Source organism: Malus sylvestris, chromosome 15 (genome assembly GCF_916048215.2).
Source record: "Malus sylvestris chromosome 15, drMalSylv7.2, whole genome shotgun sequence".
NCBI classification, from domain to species: Eukaryota; Viridiplantae; Streptophyta; class Magnoliopsida; order Rosales; family Rosaceae; genus Malus; species Malus sylvestris.
The window spans coordinates 53,270,096-53,285,654 of record NC_062274.1 but is presented as its reverse complement, the minus strand read 5'-3'; the positions used below and the strand labels follow the sequence as shown (position 1 = coordinate 53,285,654).

At 38.6% G+C, this 15,559-nt stretch overlaps 1 protein-coding gene across 1 annotated transcript in view; it reads left to right on the top strand.

The window, feature by feature from the left end:
* The first annotated feature begins 6,351 nt into the window (after positions 1-6,351).
* Positions 6,352-15,559, top strand: part of LOC126603223 (uncharacterized) — a 33,084-nt gene continuing 23,876 nt past the window's right edge. Inside the window, exon 1 of the mRNA XM_050270003.1 lies at positions 6,352-6,394. The gene's annotated coding sequence lies outside the window, so the exon portion shown is untranslated. The remainder of the gene's footprint in view (positions 6,395-15,559) is intronic.

The following is a 15,559-nucleotide window of genomic DNA, read 5'->3' as shown; positions in this document are numbered from 1 at the left end:
AAATACTTATACTGAAAATCCAAAACCAAAAAATAAGAGTGGATCTCGCCTAGGCATATGAAACGTCACGTACTATGAGAATGAATGTTTTTGGGTCGAGCCCCAAGAATAATAAATCCGCAACAACTGTTGTAGACGGGTCTTCTTGCCCACTTGCTTAATGAACCCAACAAATAAGCTATCGATATCACAATCTGTAGCCCGCAATATCGACCTCACATTTGTTATATTGATAAGCAAGCAAGTAATTCCTTGAGGGTGCACAATTTCCCACGTCGTAAATTTCATCTTCCGAATACCAGTTCAAAAAATCCCTTTGTCAACCAGTGTTGCTTGCAGAAGTTCTCGTACCATCTCGCAAAAGTGTCGTACCTAAACCAAACAAAACAAAAACTGTTGTCATCAAAACTCTAATTAGCACCAAGGATTCTATTCTTCTCAGTTCCTCCAAATGTGACCAGTAAGTCCAAAATTTTGTCAACGAGGAACTCACTTGATAACCGTACCTTGAGATACCGATGTGATGCCTATGAATTGTAGTAAGATGATGATCAACAATTCAGTCTGAAGATATTGATACAATCTGCTGATCACCTGCACTACAATCTTCACCAAACTCTTACCAAATGACAGCTCAAATCTCAAGCCAAAAGAAAATCTTCTCGATAAGACTAGTAAGCGTGTGTACAGGTTATGCTCTAAATATTCTTGCTAGCATCGTTAGGAAACTAGGTGTACGCATTCGCCTAATTGATTAATCATGATTTCCTCACTGATTGAGCGAGAAACTTTGTCGAGAAGGCTGAAAGAACACTAAAGAATTTGAGGGTCAAACGAGTCCACTAAATCTAGAGTACAAAATATCTGGTTGAGTGAGAAACCATGCCGATTTTTTGCCCTCAGTGTATTGTTCCGGCATGATTCAATTCACATTGAGAAACAAACAAGCGAAGGAAGGTGAAGATGCATAAATAGAAGTCACTGTTTATGATTATTTTGCAAATCATCACAGTATGGTCAACTGGTTTCTTAGCCAAAAAGGAAATAGGTCTACGCTCAAGGATAACTAAGAAATATTAATAAGATTTGACGAGGCCAAAGACATTTCGTAATTCACCATACTTTGTGAGAGTTCTTTTAGAGTTCAAAAATTAAACATAGAACCTCTGAATCAACAGAATGACGAAGTAGAAATATATGAAGCAGCCTGCGTATGCATGCAGTGACACGATTGGCTACCTTAAAGTGATGCGCTTGAGCAAACCAAAGCTCAATGAGTCCAGAGAAGTTCAAAGTAAAGCTCGATCTTCATACAATGATGAATGTGGTAGAATCTCAAGCCATTACACTGAAAAATTACAAGGTTGAACAATTACTGGATAAGAGCACTGATCAATTGGGCTACAAGCAAAAGGCTAAATTCACCTCTACCGAAAAGTACGTGGTCAAGGTGCTAGGGTTTATCACAGAGTACTAAACTCAAGTGGAATTCAATGAGTCTATTTATCCAAACAAGACTGGGTCTTCATCATCCAAGTCCAATTACAACGACAAGAATCGTAGCTCCACTTGGGAAAATGGATGAGAATAGCGTCTGCTATTGAGGAGTTTCCCAAGAAAAATAATGAATGAAGACGAAGTCAGCACTAGAAGAATTTGGTGTAAAGCTGACGGTCAAAGGTTAAGGAACTTGACTTCGTCGTTGGAAAAAGCAAGAAAGTTATCAATAGAATAATTACTGAGAATTGTTTTAAAGAACCACACCAATTTCCTCAGTGGTAATGAGTTCGAGAACACTGATTCGATGCCACCAATTACCACTAAGACATGGCTCTGCTCGCCATTTCTGGGGAAGGCATGTCGTAGAGTGATATCACCGTTTTAGATTTCTAATTGGTCTTAACCAACTCGTACCGCCAAGGTTTTTTTATTTCCAAAGATTTCCATGTAGAGCCGACTCCACCCGCAATTCCTAGGGAACGCATGTTGCAGAGTAATATCACCGATTCAGAACCTCGGTTGGTCTTAACCAGAATTTCTCAAACTGAGATTTCTAAAACACGTCGCTGAGTATCGATTCGATGTTGAAAGTCGTCCAGCAAACCAATTCGTCACCTATGAGGCATAATCCCGACACGAACTCTTGTATTTCAACCAGAAGGTGACAATACAAACAGAGAAAGATTTGCACAATTGCACTGAAAGACAGCAAATCCAGAAGTCGTGACATCCAAATGATGTCATAACCGACACAAAACGAGAATTGAAGAGAATCCTAAGTATGCTCTGAACAAAACCTATGCTCTGATACCAATATGACACGCCCCGACCCTGATATTCCCATTCGATGTTGAAAGTCGTCCAGCAACCAATTCGTCACCTATGAGGCACAATCCCGACACGAACTCTTGTATTTCAACCAGAATGTGACAATTCAAACAGAGAAAGATTTGCACAATTGTGCTGAAAGACAGCAAATCCGGAAGTCGTGACATCCAATGCTTGCACCGAATAATAATATCTCCCGGCCCAATACTTGCACCTCAGTCTCTGTGCCCGTAGCCAGAGATATCTCCATCTAGACCCAATGCCTGTCTCTGTGTCCCTCAGCCTTTCGCTAGGGATTATTTCTCTCGGCCTCAATGCCAACACCAGATCCTCGCCCCAAGCGGCATAGTGTTCACTAGGTACGCACAAAATAGTTTTCTAAAATACAACTTCGTAGCATAAATTCATCGATCCTCTATACTACGAAGAGGTGTTCGAAAATCATTTGAAACACATTCTTAGTATCCTATCGTCATCGATCAGATAGTCTACCAAAATGAGGGTTCTATAGAAAATATGATATAATGAAAATAGTTCAATATATATATATATATATATATATATATATATATATATATAATCAATCGTCATCAAATCATTATGCTTCCTGTAAAGTATTTCTCAAATCAATAAATTTGCAAGGCATGCTATTTATATATGCAATTCTATAACTAAAAAATGCTATTTTTGAAGGTGGTCCACTCTCAGTACTTCGCCGTCGAAAAGCTGCACTGCAAGCGAAGATGTAACGCCACAATAATTGCCCCTAAGCACATTAAATGGTACAATTAATAAAACTATATGAAGACAATTGAATTTGGGAAAACGGACATCTGAGACGGATTCAAGACATCATTTTACCCTAAGAAGGGTCCCAGATACATTTCGTAAAGTGGAATTTTCTCTAATGGAATATTCCCTAACATAATATTCCACACAAAAGGTTTGGGTTGGACTGGATCTAGGGTTAAGGGTCTCCTAACTTAAATAGGTTTTGGGCTAATAGGTTAGAGGATTGGGTTTAGAGTTTAAATAAATAGGGAAGTGGGTTTTAGGGTTTGGGCTTAAAACAAAATAAAAGGATTTGAGTTTTAGGTTAAATGAGTTAGAGGGTTAAAAGGGTTTTGGGCTTAAAGCCCTTAACAAAAACCGGCCCAAGGCCCTTATTTTAAAAACAACAAATAAAATAAATAATAAAACAGAAATGGGTTTTGGGTTGGGCTCGGCAGGAAAGGCCCAAAGGCCTTGGGGTTTATGGGCTACCAGATTCAAAGGAAGAAGAAGGCTGGAAATTCGGCCGGAAAACCACCCAACTTTAAACGGCCATAACTTTGTCACTACTCAACGCAATCAAGTAAAAAAAGAACAAAAGTTGTATTTCTTGAAGAGACAAAGAGAATGGTACCTTGCACGACGTCTAACTCACTGTAGTTTGGCCGGAAAACGCCTCGAAAGCTGTCGGACTCGCCGGAAATTGGGGTAAGATTCAAATGAGTATAACTTCTTCAATACTCAACGAAATTAGGTGAAACAAAAAGGAAGGTTGTAGTACTCAGAGAGACGAAGAGATTGATACCTTACACGCAGGCCAACTCACTGTGGTGTGGCCAAAAATTGGCTCGAAAGCCGTCGATTTCTCGTCGGAAATCCAGGGAAGTCTCCCCGACGTGTTTCTTCATGGTTTGACGTCCAAAAAACACAACCACGGGGTCAGAAAAGAACTATAAGGGTGAAAAGGTAAGTAATCAGGGAAGGATTCCAGGCAGTCGGTTCCTACTGGAAGTTTGACTTTAAGCTCCGACTGATTGCTTTGTTTCTCCTTGTCCTACAGGTAAGAACAATGACAAAGATAAGGACATGGAGACAACATGATATGAGATACTCTTACTTTCGAAGAAGTGGTGGCGATTTGACAGAGTTGCGCAGCGAGGCTTTGCTCTTCGGCGACGGTGCTAGCGAAAGACTATTGAAGCTTCCGAGCATTTTGATTAGAGCAACGATGCCGAGCTTGGTTTTGCAGGGAAGGGCATTGTGCTATAGTGATCTGTTCCAGTTCATCATTGATCTTTCTGCTTCAATCTCTTACAGTATTTGTTCCCGATGCATGAGTGGAATGCAACCTTTGCATTTAAATGGTCATTCAGAACATTACTTCTCGATGATGAATACTTGAAAGCAATGCAAGGTAAGCAACTAGACAAAGGTTCTGGGCAATCAGTTTCAGATCGAAAGTTTGATTTCAGGTTCCAACTGATTGCTTTCTTTCTCATTGTCTTGTAGGCAAGAGTAATGGCAAAGGAAAAGACAGGGAAAAAACATGATATGAGATACTCTTACTTTCAACCCTGATGATATGAGATATTTTTGCTTTGGTGTCATTTGTTTACAGAGGTATTCCCGGAGAGGAAGAAAACTGAGTATTTCGAGAGGTTTTGCTGTGAGTGTACTCTCGGAGGTGAGGAAAAGTTGGGCATTTTTTGCAGGTTTGCCTTGCCATGAGGACGAATGTCGACATATATAGGAATGGCTCAACAGCCAGTAGTGGCACTATTCTTTTACTCTTGTCGGCAACCGTTGGGTAATTGAAACAGTAAGATTCATGCGTTTTCAATTTTGTCAGAAATCTTTGACAAAGTTGCCCATGATTTCTGCAAAGCTGAGGTTATGTGTGAAAGGTGATGACAAATCTGGAAAAGCCGGTCTTTTGAAATTCGGAGAGCAGTGCCTCTTCGATCTCTAAACAAGTGGCCTCGTTGCCTCTTCGATTTCTGAACAAGCGACTCGACTTTTGGAGATGAGCCTCTTTGATTTCTGAACGGCCATGCGGCCTCCTCGATTTTTGACCAGGCCCTGTTGTCTTTTTTTTATTTTTATAGAGGCATTAAACGTGTTCCAAAAACACACTTAGAGAGTTGCTGCCTGTAGTAATTTTCCTCCTTTTGTATTTCTAAGAACTCGATTTACACGACCTCTTCTTCCTTCATCATTCCTGCAAATGGCTTGCCCATCTGACCGTCGTCTTGATTTGAATGTTGAGGAAGACGCTAACATGTCTTCTCAGGACAACATATGACATCCATCCTTCTTATCCCCTAACGGTCTTCTTACAGTTGGGGACTCTGTGATGAAGAAAGACATAACCGCTACGGTGGTTGCTAGAAATTTTCTCACCCCCAAGGATAACAGGATCCTTTCCAAGCCGTCTGATGAGCTGGCTGTTCAAGACTCTTTGGCTTTCAGTATTCAGTGTGCGGGCTCTGTATCAAATATGGGCCAACGCCTTCTTACTCGAACTCGCCAGGTCGAATCCTTGATGGCTGAGGTGGTGAGCCGGCCACGAGGTCAGAAATCAAATAGGCGTTTGCTTTCTCAAAAGCTGGGCTGCTCAAAGACCACGACGGCCGATGCTCTTGCTTTCTCAAAAGTTGGGCTCCTTGTCAGCACCTGTCATATGCACTCAGCTTTGCGGAAATTACGGGCTTTCTGTCAAAAATTTATGGTGAAGTAGAAAGCACGTGAATCTTATTGTTCAATAATCCACTTTCCACACGCAACATTAGCTCATGGGTACCACAGATAACTTTGTCAAATATCTCTGACAAAGTTTAGACACGTGAAGCTTGCAGCTTCCATTACATCGCTATGACTAAGAAGGGTAAAAGAATAGCAAAGAAACAGCACTACCAAAGTTTTAGACACATAAATTTTGAAGGTCTAGCTACCATATTATTACCCACAAGGGTAAAGGAACAACACCACTGCTGGAAAATTGGAAAGCCCCTGTGTGTCAACCTCTGTGCTCCGTAGCAAGATAGACTAGCAAACATGCCCAACCTTTACTCACATTCGAGAAAACACTCCCAACAAGATTGCTTCCTCCAAAATCGAAGAGGCACCGCCCTCCGAATCTCGAGAGCCAGACTCCCAACATGATTACTTTCTCAAAAATCGAAGAGACACTGCTCTCCGAATCTCGAGACCAGACTCCCAGCAGGATTGCCTTCTCAAAAATCGAAGAGGCACCGTTCTCCGAATTTCGAGAGTCAGATCCCCGATAGGATTGCTTGTTCGAAAAGCGAAGAGGCACCACTTTCTCAACTTTGAGAGCCATATCTCATTGGATAAAGCTTGTCTGTAATCTTCACACGTAACATCAGCTTTCCAGATACCACAGACCATTTTTTCAAAGTGCTCTGACAGAGTTAAAACACGTGAAGCAGAGCCGTTTTCTTTCTCAAAAGCTGGGCTGCTCAAAAACCACGACGGTCGATACGCTTGCTTTCTCAAAAGTTGGGCTCCTTGTCAGCACCTGTCACATGCACTCAGCTTTGCGGAAATTACGGGCATTCTGTCAAAGATTTCTGGTGAAGTAGAAAGCACGTGAATCTTACTGTTCAATCATCCACTTTCCACACACAACATTAGCTCATGGGTACCACAGATAACTTTGCCAAAGATCTCTGACAAAGTTTAGACACGTGAAGCTTGCAACTTCCACTACATCGCTATGACCAAGAAGGGTAAAAGAATAACAAAGAAACAGCACTAACAAAGTTTTAGACACATAAATTTTGAAGGTCTAGCAACTATATTATTACCCACAAGGGTAAAGGAACAACACCACTGCTGGAAAATTGGAAAGCCCCTGTGTGTCAACCTCTGTGCTCCGTAGCAAGGTAGACTAGCAAACATGCCCAACCTTTACTCACATTCAAGAAAACACTCCCAACAAGATTGCTTGCTCCAAAATCGAAGAGGCACCACCCTCCGAATCTCGAGAGCCAGACTCTCAACATGATTACTTTCTCAAAAATCGAAGAGACACCGCTCTTCGAATCTCGAGAGTCAGACTCCCAGCAGGATTACCTTCTTAAAAATCGAAGAGGCACCGTTCTTCGAATCTCGATAGCCAGATCCCCGACATGATTGCTTATTCGAAAACCGAAGAGGCACCACTTTCTCAACTTTGAGAGCGAAATCTCATTGGATAAAGCTTGTCTGTCACGCAACATCAGCTTTCCAGATACCACAGACCACTTTTTCAAAGTGCTCTGACAGAGTTAAAACACGTGAAGCTGGCAGCTTCCACTACCGTGCTATGACCAAGCAGGGTAAAGGAATAGCATTACTACTTGTTGTTGGGGAGACTTCTATATATGTCGACCTTCATCCTCAACGGACAGGCAGACCTGCAAAAATGCTCAACCCTTCCTCATATCTAAGAGGGCACTCCCAACGAAGCTTCTCGAAATACTCAGCTTTCTTTCCCCCCGATAATACCTCTGCAAACAAGCTACACCAGAGCAAGAATATCTCATATCATCAGGGTTAAAAGCAAGAGTATCCCATATCATGCTTTTTCCCTGTCTTTTCATTTGGCCTTGTTCTTACATGCAAGACAATGAGAAAGAGAGCAATCAGTCAGCACTTGGAATCAAGTTTCCAGTCAAGAACTGACTGCTTGGAACCCCTTACCTGATTACTTACCTGACATTGCTCTCGAGTACTCATCTTCAACATCTTATGCTTCCAGAGAAGATACCACATATGCCTGAGGAACAGATAGGGCAAGTGAGAAGGATAAAAGGAAGCATGTGGAGACAAGCCTAACAGAACACGTGCCGATACATCCACTACTTTGTCAACAGCAAAAGTATCCCATATCAGTAGGGTCGAACGTACTCTAGATTTGATGGACTTGTTTTGACCTTCAAATTCTTCAGTCGGCCTTATACTCTGGAGGAAACCAGAAAACCCTCGAGCCCAGTTCAAGAATAAGCCTGTGGAAAGTTACTTCTTCAAAAGCAAAAGTATCTCATATCATCTCTTCTCCTTTTTCTTCTCTTTATCCTTCATGCTGCCTGCCAGATAGAGAGAATGAGAACAATCAGCCAGAACTCGAAATCAAACTTCTGATCTGGGACTGATTGCTTGGAGCTTTGATTGCTTACCTCGTCTGTCACCTCTTTCAGCATATCCCGTAGCTCGGCGACTTGGGGGACTCCTACTACATGGTTTGTATCGCGCTTGACCAAGCCTGAAACTACAAGTAAGCTTCAAGTGAAATTGATACATTACCTTGTGCATCTCCACCAGTTAAAGATACCACCCCTGGATGGAGGAAGAGTACTTCCAGAGAAGATGCCACATCTACCTATGAGACAGATAAGGCAAGTGAAGACGATACCACACTTCGGTACTTAGAAGTTTCGTGATTACGAGATCATTCTCCCACAATATTCCCTAATGTCATTTGTACTAAATCATTCACTTGTACTCACTAAAGGAGAGCTTGAATCTATGTACTTGTGTAAACCCTTCACAATTAATGAAAACTCCTCTATTCCGTGGACGTAGCCAATCTGGGTGAACCACATACATCTTGTGTTTGCTTTCCGGTCCCTATCCATTTACATACTTATCCACACTAATGACCGGAGCAATCTAGCGAAGATCACAAACTTAATACTTTCTGTTGTACCAAAGTCCTCACTGATTTTGTGCATCAACAATCCTTAAGTCCTTACCTTTTTGCGTTGGTAATGGATGAGTTAACAGGACATATTCAAAATGATATTCCTTGGTGTATGCTTTTCGCAAACGATATAGTGTTGATAGATGAAACTCAAGAAGGGGTAAATGCGAAGCTTCACCTGTGGAGAGAAATGTTGGAATCTAAAAGTCTTCGCCTAAGCCGATCAAAGACAGAATATATGGAGTGCAAGTTTAGTGCAAATGGAGGCCAAAATGAGTTAGGGGTGAGGATCTGAGATCAGGAAATACCAAAGAGCAACCGTTTTCGCTACCTAGAATCTATCTTGCAAAATAACGAAGAATTAGATGGAGATCTCAACCATAGAATACAAGCTAGATGGATGAAGTGGAAGAGTGCATCCGGCGTGTTGTGTGACCGTCGTAGGCCACTAAAGCTCAAGGGAAAATTTTATAGGACGGCAATAAGGCCGACGATGCTGTATGGCACAAAATGTTGGGCGGTGAAGCATCAACACATACACAAAATGGGTGTAGCAGAGATGAGGATGCTTCGTTGGATGTGTGGGCACACGAGAAAGGATAAGATTAGGAATGAGGATATCTGAGGTAAAGTAGGAGTAGCCAAAATTGAAGGAAATATGAGAGAAAATCGGTTACGGTGGTTTGGACATGTGCAAAGAGGGCCTACTGACGCTTCGGTTCGAAGATGTGACTACGGGATAGAGGTTCAGGGCCGAAGGGGTAGAGGAAGACCTAGGAAAACTTTGGAAGAGACCCTAAGAAAAGACTTAGAGTACTTGGATCTAACGGAGGACATGACACAAAACCGGGCGCAATGACGTTCTAGGATTCATATAGCCGACCCCACTTAGTGGGAAAAGGCTTTGTTATTGTTGTTGTTGTTGATGTATTGGGTAGGTTGGTCAGCTTCGATTTCAGCAATAGGAGAAATTTAAACTGTGATATATAAAGTTGGTTATTTGCTTCTCACGCCATTGAGCCACAAAAGTTATTCCTGCACTTAGTTCTTTATTATAAGATTGAACAAATTTAATTTGCTTTTACATCCAATTGTATTGAAGTAATTGTAGGTTCCATGACATTACTGTTCCATTATGGCCTTGGTACTGAGCCCTTGCAATTTACTCAGCATTTCACCTAGGCCTTGAACTTTTGTATTCCTCGCTGAACCAAATTAGTTGTGTTAGATTCAAAATATTCCTAAATTTTTTTTGTTTTGTTTTGTTTTTTTGTTTTTGGTTTTTTGGTGTGTCTTTGCTCATTTAGCTAAAATTTCATTAGATTTCGTCTTTAAATTTGAAAGTCTTAGGGTTGCTAATGGATTTACTTTTTGCAAATTTCAGAAATTTCGATCGTTGGAGGAAGAAGTTGGTTCCTTGATGTTTTGAGGTATATAGTTATGTGCCATCATTTTTTTTTTCAAAGCCTAATTAGTTATCTACCTTTTTTTTATTTATATTTGTGAAGCTTTGATGCTTGGATTTTAAATATATGATTAACTTTTGTTCATTTTAGCTTATATTGGAACTGAGTTTCTTTCTTTTTTATGTGCGTATCTTTTATCTGTTGATTTATGCAAAGTTGAATAACTAAGTATTTATTTGGTGGTTTAAGCTTTAGAATGGAACTGAGCTTTTTTCTGTTTTGTGCACGTATCTGTATCTGTCTATTTAGATAAAGCTTGAGAAAATTGAGTAGTCGGTGTATTTGTTCCAAACGACATTCAAAATGGATGATTGGTTTATTTGTTCTAATCCCTATTACAATTGTATTTGCTTGGATGGTCGTGTTACTTGATGGAACTGCGGCTGTGCTCTTCAGCTGCTTGATTCTCTCTCTAAAATTACCCACTCATCGTTGAAGCTTCAATTTCCATTAAAAAAATTCACTGTTGAGGTAAACTCTATGCTAAAAGCTTCTAATTCATCCTTTATTTCTTATTTCATCTGGGAAAATTTGTTGATTAGGGTTAGGTTGGGGTCTGTTTGGTTGCTGGAAAATTTGGGAAAGAAAATGGAGTCATGGGATTAGGATTTAGGACCTTCATAACTTGATTGATTATGAATTTGTTTGTTTATCTCCTAATTAGTATTCAAATTATGTATGTTTCCCACTTCCCAGGTCTAATTTGATCTCATGCATGTAACAACAGTTAAATTGGGGGACTGGACAATTAACTAATCATGATCATGTATGAATATGGTCTCTGCAAGCTCATTACTGTCATGGGAACCCACCTAAATAATCAATTCCTTGCTTTCTACGTACAATGTTATCAAATTCTAATTTCAAATTTTCTGATTTTGGGGTGGAGGGAGTGCTAATATAGTAATTTTCAGGTATTTTGGTTCTTTGCGGGATTTTTTTTGGGTAACTTTGTGATTTGTAGTTGATTTTAGGAATTGATTTATGGGTTTGGTTTGAATGCACTGACAGAAGTTATTGTTTCTGTTAATGCATATGAAATAGGGTTTCTGCTTTCTAGGATGTTTCTGGTCTTTAGAAATTGCTTGATTTGGTATTGTCAAATGGTATATGAATTTCCATGTTCACTTTGACAGTATGTTGTAGTAGTTTAATTGGTGCGATAGAAGTTGAGGTGTTGACATGAAATCAGACACATGTAGTTTTCCTTGATTTCGCAGGATAAAGTTTTAGTTTGATTTAGGCTATAAATGACAACCAAATTAAGTTGAATGAGTTGTCACAATTAGAGACGGCTTATGGCATTTTGAACTGCTCAGATACAACTGAAGTGGAGAAGGATAGCTCAGTGGCTTCCTAAGGTGCAATGCTACTTCAGAATGCTTTAGTTCAGAAGCCGGCAGAATCGAATGACAATCTTGGACCAAGAAAGAAATCATTATGTGATATTGGGAACCTACTGGTATGCTTCATTATCCTTTTTGAACCCTGCTTTATTTTTCTTAAAGAACTAAAATGTTTTTTAGTGAGTACTATGTTCTCCACTCTAATAATTTTCTTACCCTTATATGGGACTGTTTGCATTTCAGAACTGTGTTTTTAAGGTACTTATGACTTCTAATTGCCATTTTGCATTCAAAATATACTCTATTGCTTGCTGGGGTTTATCCCTTGGAGCATTTCATTACGTTTCTCCTTACCGTCTAACTGAAAATTTTTAAACCCTATATAGTTGAATGCAGACACTGCAAAACCTGGCTCTAAAAACTGTAGATGCTGAAGACAAAAAAGAACCAGAGGATGCTTTGCAAGCAGAAGGTTATGATAAATTTTTCGTTAAGAAAGATAACATTGTTCTTCATTTGCCTACGATTTTTACTACAAATTTAATTTATATGCTTAAAACTTACGCTGTCATATCATAGTTCAATACGAATATATTTGTGTTATTGGATAAGCATTGGCCAATTGGAAGGCTATTGACTTTTCTTATAAAGAAATCAGTCATCTTCTCATTTTCGATGTTGAAGAGTTGGTTGCGTTTTAATATTTATAGGCCAAGACGAAAGAAAAAGATTAGGCTAATAGTTTATGAGCCCCTAAAATTTGTAGTGACCTATTGGAAATTATATAATATTTTAGATGTCTAAAGGTTAACGTGCCAAGTCATTATGCTGGTACTATTCTGTTTTAGTATTTGTTGGATTAGAATGTACTCATTGTTTTAAGTGAGTAATAATTTTGACTCCTAATAAATATTTAGATTGATAAATCAAAGGGCAGGGAGGGAGAGTCGGTAAAGCTCTTGGTTTGGGTGCTTTAACATGCTGTTGTGTATTTTACTGTTTTATTAGATTTGGTGCTTAAGAGGTCGCACTTGGTGCGATGGCAAGTGCCTTCGCCCATGAGCGGTAGGTCTCGGGTTCGAGACTTGGGAGCAGCCTCTCCATAAATAGGGGTAAGGCTAGCCGACATTCACCTCTCCCAGACCCTGCGTAAAGCGGGAGCCTTGTGCACTGGGTACGACCTTTTTTATTAGATTTGGTGCTTCATATGCAAATAATGTATTTCTGAATCGGATTTCCTATTTTTAAGAGAACAGTACTCTCTCTGCTTCCTCCTTGCATATTGATAATTATATATTTGTGTGTGTATGTGTAACTATGTATACATCATTTTTTTTTTGTTGTACATGTTATACAAATGCAAATATGATGTTATATCCACCCCCTGCCCCCCGCGGAGGTGCTGAAACTCACATATCCTATAGGATGCATATGTTATTTTGTTTTCTTGAACTGGACTAACAAAATTCGGAGTTTCTACTTATTTGATTTGGATATGGAGTAAATTTGCTCCTCTGTTAATAAGTTCATGTTCCCTTTCTTATTTCAGGTATTGAGTATATCCCTTTCTGCCTTGGGATCTTTGAAGTGGCTTCAGAATAATAAGCCTAAGACGCAGGTTCTTATAATATACATGTGTAGGAATTGTTCAAACCATCCATCTATCATAAGGTCAGCTCCTTAGCTTCCACTTGTTCTACCGCTACTTGAAAAATTATGCGCTTTTAACATTGGTCCATTGCTATGACTATGACACATTGATTCTCTTTTGACTGGTTACCATATCGTGTTGCAATCAATTGACAGTCTCTGTGATTAAGTTGCAACTTGAATGTTTTCTTGCCTACTTCTAACTTTGGGTGCTTTATTCTGCAACACTGTTATTCGGATGACTATGATCATGTAAGCACCAATATTCACACTCTCTGTCTCTGTATACATAAACTCAAGATTTTATTGAACCTGCACAAGTTTATTTGCTTTTCAATGATGTGGTTGCAATGAATCCAAAAGTGAGGAGTTTTTCTAATTCATTAGGAGCTTCAGCTGGTAGGCTCACTGCAGGTGATGCTTGGGAGTGACGCTGTAATCCAGTAATTACATTTGGTAGGATTTATTATCAACTGATAGGTAGATGATATAGAATTTATTAAGGTATTTTAGTTCAATACACACAAGAGACAAAAAACAAAAAAACAAAAACAAAAAAAAAAAAAAATTGATTGTGAAAGTAACTTTCTTTTTCATTATTGAAAGTGCATTACAACTATATCATAGTTATATTTTATTCAATTATTCTTATAGTTTTAGGTGGTGATTAAGTTTATGGTACGTAATATTCTTATTAGTTTTTTGTTGTTATATTTTATTCAAATAATATCTTTAGTTGTATTTTATTCAAACATTACTAGAACATTTCCGATTGCAGACTCGGATTTCTAAGAGCCCACTTTCCCAAACGGAGCTTAAGTTCAACCACAGTGCTATTTCATTTCCTATTCTATATCAAGTAGTTTTTATTTATGAACAAACAATATTTTTTACACTAAAGAAGAGAGGGTGAACTTAGCCTCATAATGGGCTAGCAATAATGATGTCCAAATTTACCTTTGGCGATAATCGAATTTAAGATATCTCTCTTTCACAATTATTATTTACTAAAATGGTGAGGAAATCCTTCCATTATACTGTCTATATTCAGTTATAATAGTTTCATTTGCATACAATTGATTCCAACCCAAATAGGATATTAGTTGACTTAGAAACGATTCTAATGATTCTCCTGTTTTATCTAATTATTGTCCTATGAATTGTATTCTTCTGTTAAATAATGATTAATTAGAATGTCTAGAAAAAAAAAAACTCAGGCATTGCAGTGTTTGAAATGATAATATAAATCCAATTTGGCCATTTGCCAGTCAGAGAACCTAATTTGGGAAGTAAGTTTTAAAGTTTCAATAGTTCCGTTGTGTGTAATTTTTTGTGCTTTGCCTACCGGGAATCTAATAACCAAAGGCTTGCTTATGTTTCTCAAATGGTTTTTAACTGTATGTTTTGTTTTTTTACTATTTTCAGATGATATAAATGATCAGTTCTATGATGCTGTTAAGAATAAAGGATCTAATATATTTGATTTGTTTCTACAGAAAACCAAGTAACTTGATAGCACAGATTTACTAAGTCAGTTACCTGCTTTGCGATGGCTTCTTTCTCCCTTCTTGATTGCCAGGTGCGGATCCATGCATTGTACTTACATTTTTGTGATTTAATTATCCTCTTTGAAATTTCTGTCAAGATATTCATTTTCCTGCATTTTAAAGTTGAAAAGTGTAGTTTTTGGAGTGAACACAATGGAACAATCGGATCAACTTTCGTTTTCCAAAGACCAGCCCCAACTTTGTTGATCAATTTCGTTCTCAATTTTAATCAGTTATCTACTTGAATCCATTTTTCTAATCTTAATTAGTTCATGCAATTAGCGATCTTTCATGTTTAAATATGCTAAATACTTTAGATTTGAAATTTTGTGTGTTGAATATCAAAATAGAACATTTCTCTAAAACACCATCTATCCATTTATGCATTTGTTTCTAACTTTCTGTTATTCGTTTTATTGTTCCTCCTTTTTTTTGATATGTAGTTGTTTTCATTTATATGTTATAAATTGGAAAAATTGAAGTTAATGTGAACAAATGACAATTGGATTTGTTAAAAGGATAGATTGCATTGAAATGTGGCTGTAATGATCATCGAATTCCCTCATTTGGGTAATATTGAATCGTATCGAGTTCTGCATGTGTTGGGTTTTCTGGCTATCCTCTGTTTGGATGCTCGGAAAGTTTGGTGGGAATTGGAAATTCAATTTGGAAATGAGAATTTGGAGTTGTTTTCAAAGTCGGTTATGGGATTGACAATTTTCGGCTTAGTTTTGGTTAAGAAAGAAT